Raw genomic sequence first — 13,331 nt, forward strand, 5'->3', positions numbered from 1 at the left:
AAAAATAAATAAAAAAATAAAAAAGTCAGATGGATTTAGAGGCTTTTGCTTCTGAACTCTTGCATATTCACACCGGCCCAGCTGGTGACAGATTTCACACTTTAATAGAGCAGTTAACTGAGGCTGTAATACACATCTGTCATCTGATTTTGAAAAAATATCTTAGTGTATGTCTATTATTTAGACAACAACAACAACAAAAAAAAAAACATTACATTTAAATATCCATAAATATCTGAAATAAACGTATCATTACTTAAATGGTAATATCCAGCTTTAATGTACTGTATTGTACTAATTTGTGTAAATGTCTGTATTTCAATAGGTTTCAGCGAGGGACACAACATAATAAGGGGTGGAACTTTTCTTGAGAAAAACACTTACACAGTAGCTGACAAGACATCCTCAGCAGAAGTCACAATCTGGGGGGAACACTGCATCAACATTGGACAATGGTATAACATGTCCAACATCTCGGTGAGAAAATTCAACAATAAACCATGTCTCAGTTCAACAAAAGACACTGTGATCACATCCATTTCATCTAAAGGCACTGCAGTCTTTGTTCCCACAACAACTTTCCACACTGAAAACTGTGAAATAATTGGCGCACAAGTAAAAAGCACTTACATATGCCCACTAAAACACGTTATTGGAAACATGTCACTAACCAGTACAAAAATACTCAAACCCAATTCAAATTAACTGCAATTGAAGTTAAAACTAATTAGAAATCTGACACTGAAATCAACCTCTGGCAAAATTTTTAAAGCAAACATAGGCAATATGATTATCCAGACACATGTAGATGTAAAACACAGCAGATCTAATGATGATATTGTGGATGCTCTGCTTGAACTTCCTCAAATTACAGTTACAACACACAATGACTTTGTCATTTAAATTGAACAAAATATTGCTTCATTAGGCACTGATGCACCTGCAATCCCTGACCATGACACTACAGATGAAACACATACTAAAACTGTTAAAGACACTAGACAAGACATCAGAGATGTCAAGATCTAGAGTATGATCTGAGTTTACTGGAAATACATACACCACCACACCCCACGTGGAAAGAATCTATATGAGGATATATGTGCATATATGAAACCTATATGCAGTATATATGCACATATATGATAATATATATTCTGCTTATATGCGTATCAGGCGTGCCGTGTGTCCTGAAAAGTGAAGCCAAAAGTTTTCGATCGCCCCCCAGTGGCTGGCTGCAGTATAGGTCATAAACCCCGCCCTCTCCATGTAATCTAATGGGACGAGAGCCAAACTAAATAATCGAATTACACAGCAAATAATTTTTTTTCCAAATGTGATTTCCATCGTGTGAGGTAGTTCTTATAATGCTGATTCCTGCTCAGGTGTTCGTTTTTCTAATAAGTTTGCTTTTAAGTAGTTATTTGATGCTATAAAAAGGGGGTGTGGTGTCATGATTGTGATCGTGCGATTGGGTCTGCGGGAGTTTGGGCAGGACTTTGACACCGCGGCTCCGCCTCACGACTCTACTGCGCATGCTCTGGCTCCAAACGAACCTCTACTGCGCATGCTCTGGCTCCAAATGACGTAACTTCCCCCAAGATGGTAGGGGCCATATTGAGCTGTTTTGGCTTCACTTTTCTATAGTGGAAAGAAGCGGAGAGGTGTTGTCCATATTTTTTACAGTCTATGATGCGTATATAAGCCACATAGGTCTCCTGTATTGCTTCTTTATATCCACATATAAGCCCTATATGTACATACAAGATGTCTCCTATATAGCTCACGGCAGGATCTGGTCATTTTAGCTCATATCTCACTTTGGCAACTGCACTGTTAAAAAAAAAAAAAAAAACTAATTTTACAGAAAATAATTAACTTTTTTATAGTAGTTTTCTGTTATTTCAAATTAAATTCAAAACTTTGTAATATTACTAACAACATCTGTAAACTAACAACTTGACTGTTATTTTAGGTCCTATATCATTAAAGACAAATTACAGTATTTTTTCTTTTTTATACAGGACATTTTTACAGTATTTTTTGTTATCTTAAATTATGTTAAAAACTTTGTAAAATTACAAACAATATCTGTAAATTAATTAAAATTGTTATTTTAAGTATTATTCCATTAATGACAAACTCCAGGAATTCTAATTTTTCTATACAAAAAATATTGTATTTTTTACAGTATTTTTTCTGTTTTCTTAAATTACTTACACATTGGCATAAATTACAAAAACAATCTGTAATTAAATAATGTAGCTCATTAAGATTTATGTCCATACTAACAGTTTAATTTTCTTTTTTTAATTTGAAAGAAAATCTTATTAGTTTTATATTTAGGTGTATTTTACTTTAAAACTCTGTAATTTTATATAAAACAGAAGTAGAATATATATAAAATAGAAAATCAGTCTAAAAATCCACAAATCACGTAACCATGCAATAAAAATGTATTGCATTAAAAATCGTTTATTTTTATAAAGAACAAATTAACCAATAAAGAGTGAGTGTATAATTTGTTTGAAGAAGTCGTGTCAAAAAACAATAGCACAGAAGTCCAAATGACAATACATTTGCAGTCCTCTCTGGTGGAATATACAGTAGGATGATAATTTAGTGTGGGGAGCAGGGCCACTGATCTATAATAGAGAACTGGATTGCTCATGACGTCATAAAAGTGAAGCCACCGCGCCGCCATATTAGTATTCCCTAGTATTCGTATACATTCCATTGAATGAATAGGAAACTATACGATTTTATTGAGAAAACATCACATAACAAGTCAGTGTTTTTATAACTGAAGTCTCATTGTACATTTTCACAATGCAAACGTCCTAAGCATGTAAACGGTTAATGTTGGGAATTCCCTCTGCTTATTAAAAATGTACGTTCATAGCCTACATTACAGTCGCGTACATCAGATAAACAAACATCTTACGATCTCAGTACAGTTATTCACGGTTTATGTCATTTTGTTGTTTATATTCGTACAGTAGACTAACTGCATGTTTCAACAATATTTAACAGTAACGTTATTCGTTTTGAAGCAGGTAATGATTTGTTCGTTAAATTAATAATTAATTCAACATACACAGCATTTTACTCAGATGGAAACGGTAATGTTAGTAAATCATTACAGAATTTGCTGATCTGAAGAGTCTGAAATAGATGTTGCTCAATCAGGCACATTAAAAATACACACCATGACTCGGAGAACACCGCTGACTACAAATGGTACGGACATAAAGACATAAGCTTTATTTCAAAGATTTGAATTTCAATATAACGAGCAATATAGTAACAGAGACTTGTATTATTTACTGTATAATCGAATCAATTTCAGATACTAATACCAGATATATATGGTACTGTGTATTATTTCCTGCATAATTAGGTACATAAAGAAATATATTTAGTGTTGGATCAGTTACCCGTCTCTGTAAGTGCGCAGTTGATACACCCACCTGAACGATTTCAATATATCGCTTATCCAGCCCGAAAAGACCATAAACATTCCAGAAAACATCTTAAGTAAAAATTAGTTTACATACACATATCCTAAAAACTAATCCTGTGTGAAAGATACGCTTCAAATCGGGTGATTTTAGGTCAGCAATTTACATGTGACTCAATGGTGCTCTCTGCAGGTAGGGAATAGTAAGATGGCGGATCGAACACTTCCGGTGGCTTCACTGCCTAACGGCAGTTTAGAACGCAATGAGCAATCCAGTCATTATATAGATCAGTGAGCAGGGCATAATTTAAGTTGTTAAACGTTGAAAAAGCTATAGCGAATTCCATTATCGCTCAGTTGACGTGCGTTTCTTTATCACGCATTACCGGCGGAAACACGGCAAGTCGCAATCTATGACGTACCGGCGACAGCCAATGAGCGTTTGATTATCCCTGCCGTTGATTATTCTGTCCAATAACTAGTAGGGAGCTGTTACCCGGTCAAATTTGAATATGCTGATCGGCTTCTGAATATGTCTGTTTCGGTCGTTCCTCTAGCAAAGTCTTTCACATGGATTATTTTACGTCTGACTGTTTAATTCATATTTTGAGCGAGTTTTGGTTGTGGAATGAAGATTGACAACAACAACAACAACAACAACAAAAAAAAGTGAAAATGGACTTTTACCAGCAGCTAAAGATCATGCAAACTGCAGAAGGTAAGTACCTTTTTGAGTTCTATAGACTGTTAGGCTAGTTACATTAATATACAGTTTACTGAAGTGATAAATTAATCGCGATTTCATATCTTAGTGTCCTACCAGTGTGTGTTACTGTGTTTTGTTAGTATGTCTTGCCGAATATATGTAGTGAAAGAAATCTGCAGCTCACTTGAAAAGTCAAATACAGACAGTTTACTTAAGATGCAATTGACCTAAATACAGTCACTAATGTATTGATTCAAGATTAACAAACCAGGTTAGGTGTCAGTTACTGGATCTGTGCATTTTCTTTTTAAAGTTACAGCAGTATAATTAAGCCTAACGTTACCAGTTGGTCTTAATTATAATCAAACAACAAAACACTAAAGAGAAAATTATTAAATGTACTTAACTTGCCTTTGTATTAGTCCTATTGTTTGTAACGTTAATTTGCTACTTTGATTGTATGTTGAATGAAATACAATATTATAAATAACTATATTACTATTGTGAAATAATATAGTCATATCGTGCACCCATGCTAGTTTTAAGATCAAACTCACAAAATGTGACAGAACTTCAAAATGAGTAACCTAAGAACACTGTTATGTGAACTCATCTGACAGAGAGAGGACCTGAGTGAAAGCATGATCATTGGACTCCATGGAGAAGAATACTAGACGTAAACCAGGATTTTGTATCAGCTGTGAGCCGGTGAGTACATTTTTGCAAGCCCATGTCTGTCAGTAAGTAGATAATGTCTTATCAAACAAATTAATTTTAATTTAATTAAATGCTTGTGTGTGTTTCCCCCTTATGATCCAGAAGTTTTAGGAATGAAAATCTTCTACTACATGATCTTCAGAGGAAGTAAGTATTAATTTCTAACGTTAAGACACACTAACATTAATTTTATTTTTAAAGGAAAGTTCATAGTATTTTTCACTTGTGTACAAATTCTGTAAAATGAGAATGTTGATAAAAATATCATAAATGTTTTCTTTATCAATTAACTTCTTTTAACTAAATTAAATCAACATTTGGTGTGACCATCATCCTGTGTTTAAAGCAGCTTTTGCACTAAGGGCACTTGCGGATAGTTTTTCAGGTTTGCAGGTGGGCCTCTTGAAGCATCTTGGAGACGTTGCCACAGTTCTTCTAGATTTAATCTGTCTCAGTTTGTTCTGTTTCTTACAGTTTTTTACGATTGTTTAAACTCTAAAATAAAAATTTCCACACAATTTGCAAAATTCTACTCCAAGGAGCAAAACACCGCCACAGATTTGCACACCATTACACATAATGTCTGCTTCACTCTTTTTGCAAAACTTTACACACAGTGATTTGTAAAACTCTACAAACATTTCGACACCTTAGACACAGATAAGGATTGTGAGGTTACTTCCTTGTCATTACAAAGCCCCGGATTGCCAATGACCACACTAATGAACAAATTGGATAAACACATCCACAAGGTGTGGAAGCACACATGTGCTAATTTGAAAACGCAGCACTCAGGTGTGCTATAAAAGGCAGCAGGTGAGTTCACCTGTATTCATCAAAAATGATGTGGATGAAATCTTATGGCCTGATCCAGCCAGACGGAGAGATGAGGAATAGTTACAGTATTTGTGTTGCTTTTTTTTCAGAGTCAAACTGTATGTACTTCATGCAGTAATTTTTATTTGTCTACAGATTTTATTTGTTTTATTGATTTCATTGTTGGTTGATTACTGTAGCTGATTATGGTAAGAAATACTGTATTTCTTGAATTGAAATAAATACTTGAAATATTCAGTCTGCAGCATCAGTGTTGTGCAGTGCTTGGTAAGTTTATAGTAGGCCTATTTGTGTACATTCTCCCTATATCTCAAACTAATCATGATGAATGTTGTGGGTTTGTCACTATTTTGTTTTGTCATCGAAATGATCCCTTACATAACAATGTCTGCCCAAAAATCTAGCACATGCTATTTCCTAAAATTAGTTTTTTTTTTTTTTTTACAAATGTGTTTTTTTATTTATCATAGCAGTGTGAAACTGTCTGCAATAGTGTCTGATCATTGAGGACTGTGTTGGTTAAATGAAAACTAATAGCATTTTCACAAATATGTGTATATGTTTTGACTGAAATGTGTATGTTTTGACTGAAGTGTGTCATTTTGCAAACAATCTAGGAATTCTGCAAATTGAGTGTGGTATTTGGATAATTGTGATTATATTTTGAAAAAAAGAACCCGGTTTTCAAAATTGTGTGTAAACAATTGAAAAAAACCGTAATGTCATTCTGTGCAGAATGGATGATGATAAAATCAGATCTCTGTTTGGAGCACTGGCTGTTGTCAAACAAAAGTCTTACTGGATTATTACATTTAATGGCAAAATTAATGTTTAGAAATATAAAATAAATTACCCATTGAAACACTACAGCAAAAGATAAACATGACTGAATTAAAATCCTTTTTAGCTGGTAAAAATACTAGTGTTCTAATAATTTTGGACACCACTGTATTTGGAGCCCATGGGAGTCAGTAGAATATTGTGGATTAAAATGATGTGGATGAGATAGAAATGCATTTTCAGTTAAATTTCACCTCGGAGCTCTGAATAACTGGTAATGAAAATTCAATAATCTAAATTTACATCTGAAACTAATAAAATTGTTAGTCTTGATAATTTTGTATATGTGTTGGTTTTGTATTTATTCAGTTTTTAGATCAATTCTGACACAAATATTTCCTGTTGATAATTCACTCACCCCTCTGTCATTCAAGATGCTTATGTCTGTCTCTTTTTCTGTCAAAAAGGTTTTTGAGGAAAACATTCCAGGATTTTTCTACATATTTCGAAGGGAGCCAAAAGGTTGAAGTTCCAAATTTTATTGTCAGTGCAGCTTCAAAGGGCTCTACATCATCCCATCCAAGGAATAAGGGTCACTGGGAACTTGTAAAGCCCTTTGAAAGCTGTATTGAAATTTTGAAACCTTTATCCTTGACCTTAATCCCACTGAAGTCCACTATATGGAGAAAAATCCTGAAATCTACTCATCAAAAACTTTACTTTCTTTTCGACTTAAAGAAAGAAAGATATGAACATCTTGGATTACATGGGGCTGAGTGAATTATCAGGAAATAATTTCTAATAATTAATGTAATTAATTCTAATTTAATGTAATTGTGCCGTATTTCTTAAAAAAAAAAAGCTGAAATGTAAAATGTAAATTTTATATGGCATTTGCACAGACTTTGTATTGCAGACTGTTTTTTGTCTTTTTAATAAAAATGTTAATTGTCCACCTTGAGCATGCTTTGACACTTTATTGAAGGTTTTTTAATTGTAATGAATTGGGGGAGGGGGTGCTGCAAGGGCACGGTATTGCCCTGTTCAGACCCACATAAGACCCTTACAGATCCCACTTAAAACCCATCTGGGCATCCACGGCTGGCCCCCATGTGGATCCCGGGTACAAACCCACTTTGAACCCCTTTGGGCAGGTGGAGTCCAAATGTGTTTGGCATGAATTGCCCAGTTAGGACCCACATAAGACTGCCACATTTGCCGCCCATGAAGCCCTGGCTGGGTGGTGATAAAGGCATGAACAAGTCTCCAAGTCTTGACGGGAAACAAAACATCTAATTCTTGCAATGTTTTTGAGATGATAGTATGCCCATTTAGTTACTACTTTGACATGGCTACTGAAACTGAGGTCTGACATCAGAATCACACCAAGATTCTTGACTTGATTTTTAGTTTTTTGACCCCTAGCGTCAAGGTACGCATTTACCTTATGAACTTCATCTTTGTTTCCAAATGCAATGAGTTCTGTTTTCTCCTTGTTTAATTGAAGAAAGCTTTAGCGCTTTTCTTACAGATTTGTGCCTGTCCAGCTCGGCTGAGTGGCACGCTGTGTAGGCAGAAAGACAGGTCCTCAGGTCTTTGCACAGTTTAGGCATGGTTCAAAAACAGAGTGTCGTCGGGATCTCCCATCCAACAACGAGGCCAGAGAGAGCCACTGATGGAAAGGCACCGCTGGGATGCGCTTTGACCAGCTAAGCCACGGCGCCTCCTTGGTGGGACCAGTTAGCCTAGGATCCTATCCTTCAAAAGCAGGTGAGAGGGTTGTTTTGCAAGGGAAACCGCCCGCTGTCCTCGAGCTTCTATGTGTCTCCATTCGCCGTCCGTTCGCCGTAAAGCACGACGTTGGCTGTATTGTGGCGCGCAACCAGAGGCATTGCTCGGATTCAAACCCAGGCTGACCTTCCGGGTCTGTGGCCGTCCAACGGTAAGAGAGCGCGTTCTCTCTCTGCAGGAAGGACAGGCCCTCGGGTCTCTGCACAATTGCAGTGTCCAGTGTCGTTTGAAAGGCAGAGGCACTGTAAGGGCCTCAGGTCCAAGGGAGGGCAAAAAGGTCCAAGCTGCCATTTGCAAGGCACCGCTGGGATTCGAACCCAGGATCTCCTGTTTACTAGACAGGCGCTTTAACCAACTAAGCCACGGCGCCAACCCGCATGCTAACCGTGGGGATGGCGTGTTAGACGATGCATGAATAAACACTTCGAACGTCCTGCTGCCTCCACTTGATGCAAGACAGTGTTTGCCATACCTCACTGAATTGGTTCTTGGGCATGTTTTGCTAGCTTTTAAATATGATTGACATTTTCTTTAATTCAATTTACGCTGAGAACAGGAGGCCTCCAAATGGTTTCTGCTGTCCGATTTCAACATTGCGCATGATGGGCTTCACAAAATGGTAAAAAGCACGACTCGAGCTCCTCTGTGTCCCCATTTGCCGTCCGTTTTTTGGTAAACACAAGCTCGGCTGTATTGTGGCGCGCTACCAAAGGCATTGCTGGGATTCGAACGCAGGATCTCCTGTTTACTGGACTAGCCGGGCAGCACGTTCGCCCTCCGGGAGGGCGAGTCAGACGATCCAGCCTTCCAGAGAATAGGCCAGGGGTTGGCTGACCGGGTGCTGGACAGCTTTAAGGCGTTTGCCGACAACTGAGTCGGGGTGGTTTGCAAAATTAACCACTCGCTATCCCTGTTTGCAGGTCGCTTTCGGAAAAGCTTGCGCTTGCTGGACTGGAAAATCGTTCGAGGCACCGCTGGGATTCGAACCCAGGATCTCCTGTTTACGAGACAGGCACTTTAACCAACTAAGCCACGGCGCCAAACCGCACGCAAGGCTGTCGGAAGGGTGACTCCAAGGGTCAAAACAGCCAGAGGCTGGCACGCATAAAAGAGAATGTCTACAAATTTCTACTCCCTGAGGGCAACTCTGCACAGTATGAGAGTTACAAGAAAGCCAAAAGCCACGACTCTGGTGGGACTCGAACCCACAACCTTTGAATGGCCTCATCTGGCAGTCTAGAAGTCCAATGCGCTATCCATTGCGCCACAGAGCCCTATAGGTCTGCTAGGATGGGCCACTGAGTGCTTTTCTTACAGATTTGTGCCTGTCCAGCTCGGCTGAGTGGCACGCTGTGTAGGCAGAAAGACAGGTCCTCAGGTCTTTGCACAGTTTAGGCATGGTTCAAAAACAGAGTGTCGTCGGGATCTCCCATCCAACAACGAGGCCAGAGAGAGCCACTGATGGAAAGGCACCGCTGGGATGCGCTTTGACCAGCTAAGCCACGGCACCTCCTTGGTGGGACCAGTTAGCCTAGGATCCTATCCTTCAAAAGCAGGTGAGAGGGTTGTTTTGCAAGGGAAACCGGCCGCTGTCCTCAAGCTTCTATGTGTCTCCATTCGCCGTCCGTTCGCCGTAAAGCACGACGTTGGCTGTATTGTGGCGCGCAACCAGAGGCATTGCTCGGATTCAAACCCAGGCTGACCTTCCGGGTCTGTGGCTGTCCAACGGTAAGAGAGCGCGTTCTCTCTCTGCAGGAAGGACAGGCCCTCGGGTCTCTGCACAATTGCAGTGAAAGGCAGAGGTACTGTAAGGGCCTCAGGTCCAAGGGAGGGCAAAAAGGTCCAAGCTGCCATTTGCAAGGCACCGCTGGGATTCGAACCCAGGATCTCCTGTTTACTAGACAGGCGCTTTAACCAACTAAGCCACGGCGCCAACCCGCATGCTAACTGTGGGGATGGCGTGTTAGACGATGCGTGAATAAACACTTCGAACATCCTGCTGCCTCCACTTGATGCAAGACAGTGTTTGCCATACCTCACTGAGTTGGTTCTTGGGCATGTTTTGCTACCTTTTAAATATGATTGTCATTTTCTTTAAATCAATTTACGCTGAGAACAGGAGGCCTCCAAATGGTTTCTGCTGTCCGATTTCAACATTGCGCATGATGGGCTTCACAAAATGGTAAAAAGCACAACTCGAGCTCCTCTGTGTCCCCATTTGCCGTCCGTTTTTTGGTAAACACAAGCTCAGCTGTATTGTGGCGCGCTACCAAAGGCATCGCTGGGATTCGAACGCAGAATCTCCTGTTTACTAGACTAGCCGGGCAGCACGTTCGCCCTCCGGGAGGGCGACTCAGATGATTCAGCCTTCCAGAGAATAGGCCAGGGGTTGGCTGACCGGGTGCTGGACAGCTTTAAGGCGTTTGCCGACAACTGAGTCGGGGTGGTTTGCAAAATTAACCACTCGCTATCCCTGTTTGCAGATCGCTTTCGGAAAAGCTTGCGCTTGCTGGACTGGAAAATCGCTCAAGGCATCGCTGGGATTCGAACCCAGTATCTCCTGTTTACGAGACAGGCACTTTAACCAACTAAGCCACGGCGCCAAACTGAACGCAAGGCTGTCGGAAGGGTGACTCCAAGGGTCAAAACAGCCAGAGGCTGGCACGCATAAAAGAGAATGTCTACAAATTTCTACTCCCTGAGGGCAACTCTGCACAGTATGAGAGTTACAAGAAAGCCAAAAGCCACAACTTTGGTGGGACTCAAATCCACAACCTTTGAATGGCCTCATCTGGCAGTCTAGAAGTCCAATGCGCTATCCATTTTTTTTTATTATTGAAAAAATTTAAACAATACAGGTCACTGTAAAATCATTGGATGTGTTTCAACAATTACAGAAACTTCCCATATTAGAATTACATACACAATAAATACATTCAATAAAAGTAATAAATTTCTTTAGGGTTCTAAAAAAGACATCTCCAGTCCCATATCCGTCAAGAGCTTTAAGACCCCGTGTGTAAAAGTTTTAGAAAAAACATCAAGCTTTTCTTCAGTTTTGAGATAATAAAACAAACATTGTATATATTTCTCAAGTTTCCTTTTAAAAACATACCACACATCCATTACATAATTTTCTTTCTTTGCCATCAACCTTCTTTCCCATATTGCACTCTTCATTAACATCACCAGTAAATTTATACATTTCTTGTTTTTACATTGCTTTTCAATTCCCAACATAAAAACTCTCAACCATTCAATGTTTTCATTCCCCTCTCCTCTTAAATTTAAAATAATATTCTCACATTTGTTCTTAAAATCTTCTAATTTACTACAATAGAAAAACAAGTGTAAGAAATTTTCATCCCCGTGTTTACACACTTTGCATACAGGACTTTCTTCCATTCCGATCTTGTTTAAAATAACATCAGTAAAAACCACTTTGTGTCGTATAAAATACTCCAAGTTCTCCAATTTAGCCTGTACTAGTTTGCCATTTATGTTTCCCCAAATACTTTTTTCCTCTACATTGCTAAATTTCTTACACCAATATTCATTTGCAACAGTTTTCTTAAAAACAACATCTCTAAAAAAACAATAAAAATTCTTGACAGTACATTCTTTCAAACCATACAGATTTTCTCCCACTCTCACAGATATATCTTTCTCTTGTTCCTCTTCTTCCATATTCTCTATTCTCCTTATCCATTCTTTAGGTATAGCAATCCTGAGCATTTCATACTTGGTTCTAATTTCATGCCTGTTAAAATCTTATTTTGCTTCTTGCATTGCATCTACTATGAATTGTTCTGGTAAAAAACCTTCTTTGAATTCATACAACACATCCCTCACCTTAGTAAGTCCCACCTCCCACCATTTCTTAAAAAATATCTCTTTACCCTGGTTTAAAATGCAGTTGTTTAGGAACAAAGGCTGATTTAAAATGCTTTCTCTTCCTTGAAGGTTATAATGTACATTGGTTAAAATTTTGCCCCATGCTCTCAACAATTCTTTATAAAATTCCGGCATCCCTTCTATCATCCAATTTTTGGTCCTCATCCATAAAATACTATCTCCCAGATTAAAATTACTACATTTATTTAAAAAATATCCCATTGTTCTTTTCCATGCCGCATTGTTCCCCACGTCTAAGTACTTTTTTTTATCATTTTTACTCTTAAACTGTTTTTTCTTTGTTCTACATCCATTACTCCTAAACCTCCTTTATCCACTTGTCCTAATAGAGTGTTAAAAGCAATTCTTGGTGGCTTTCCTTCCCATAAAAAACCTAAAAAACATTTTTTCAGCCTTCCTTCCATCCACATCGGCATTGAAGATGTATATAAGACATACCACAACTTTGAAACCATTAAAACATTCAAAACTAAAACCTTCCCTTTTGTAGTTAAACCCATTCTTCTCCAAAAAATAAGTCTCCTTTCAATCTCTCCTAAAATATTCTCCCACATAGTTTCTTCTGCCTTCCTCTCATCCTTCCCCATTAGAACCCCCAAAATTTTTGTTTCCTTTGTTTCCTTAAAATTAAAATGCTCTGTTAGCTCTCCCACCTTTCCTAATCTCATATACGTTGTTTTGTCCTCATTTACTTTCGCTCCTGATGCTAAACAAAATGTTTGTACAATTTTCATTACCCTTTTAACATCTCCTGACCATCAGTGTTGTGTCATCTGCATATTGAAATTTTTTTATTTTTTTCACCCTCTATTTCTATTCCCTTTATTCTGTCATCCTGCATTACTGCAAGGCCCAAAGGCTCAGCCACTAGAGAATATAGAAGCGCCGACAATGGGCATCCTTGCCTTATCGAACGTTTAATTCTAAAGCATGGTGTTAAAAATCCATTACATTTTACTTTCGTTATTGCCTCTTTATATAAAATCTTTATCCATTTAATAAAATTATCTCCTAAACCAAATCTTTTTAAAATGTCAAATAAAAAAACATGTTCTACTCTATCGAAAGCCTTTTCAAAGTCTAAACTAATTAAAAACCCATCTTTTTCTTTAATGTATCTTAAAC

General features: G+C 38.2%; 1 protein-coding gene, 1 long non-coding RNA gene and 5 other non-coding genes across 7 annotated transcripts in view; 2 read left to right on the plus strand and 5 right to left on the minus strand.

Moving 5' to 3' along the window:
* LOC141340567 (uncharacterized) overlaps positions 1 to 13,331 on the plus strand; it is a 286,821-nt gene that overhangs the window by 19,709 nt on the left and 253,781 nt on the right. The gene's annotated exons all lie outside the window — the stretch shown is intronic.
* On the plus strand, positions 4,569 to 6,115 carry LOC141340984 (uncharacterized). The gene is made up of 3 exons (XR_012356615.1): positions 4,569 to 4,874; positions 4,986 to 5,030; positions 5,261 to 6,115. It is a non-coding gene; the product is annotated as an uncharacterized lncRNA (long non-coding RNA).
* Positions 8,588 to 8,661, minus strand: trnat-agu (transfer RNA threonine (anticodon AGU)). Its single transcript has one exon. It is a non-coding gene; the product is annotated as a tRNA-Thr (tRNA).
* Positions 9,258 to 9,331, minus strand: trnat-cgu (transfer RNA threonine (anticodon CGU)). The gene has a single exon. It is a non-coding gene; the product is annotated as a tRNA-Thr (tRNA).
* On the minus strand, positions 9,476 to 9,565 carry trnar-ucu (transfer RNA arginine (anticodon UCU)). Its single transcript is given in 2 exon segments — positions 9,476 to 9,511; positions 9,529 to 9,565. It is a non-coding gene; the product is annotated as a tRNA-Arg (tRNA).
* trnat-agu (transfer RNA threonine (anticodon AGU)) lies at positions 10,151 to 10,224 on the minus strand. The gene has a single exon. It is a non-coding gene; the product is annotated as a tRNA-Thr (tRNA).
* Positions 10,821 to 10,894, minus strand: trnat-cgu (transfer RNA threonine (anticodon CGU)). Its single transcript has one exon. It is a non-coding gene; the product is annotated as a tRNA-Thr (tRNA).

The sequence above is a fragment of the Garra rufa genome, chromosome 1 (assembly GCF_049309525.1).
Source record: "Garra rufa chromosome 1, GarRuf1.0, whole genome shotgun sequence".
Classification (NCBI taxonomy): domain Eukaryota; kingdom Metazoa; phylum Chordata; class Actinopteri; order Cypriniformes; family Cyprinidae; genus Garra; species Garra rufa.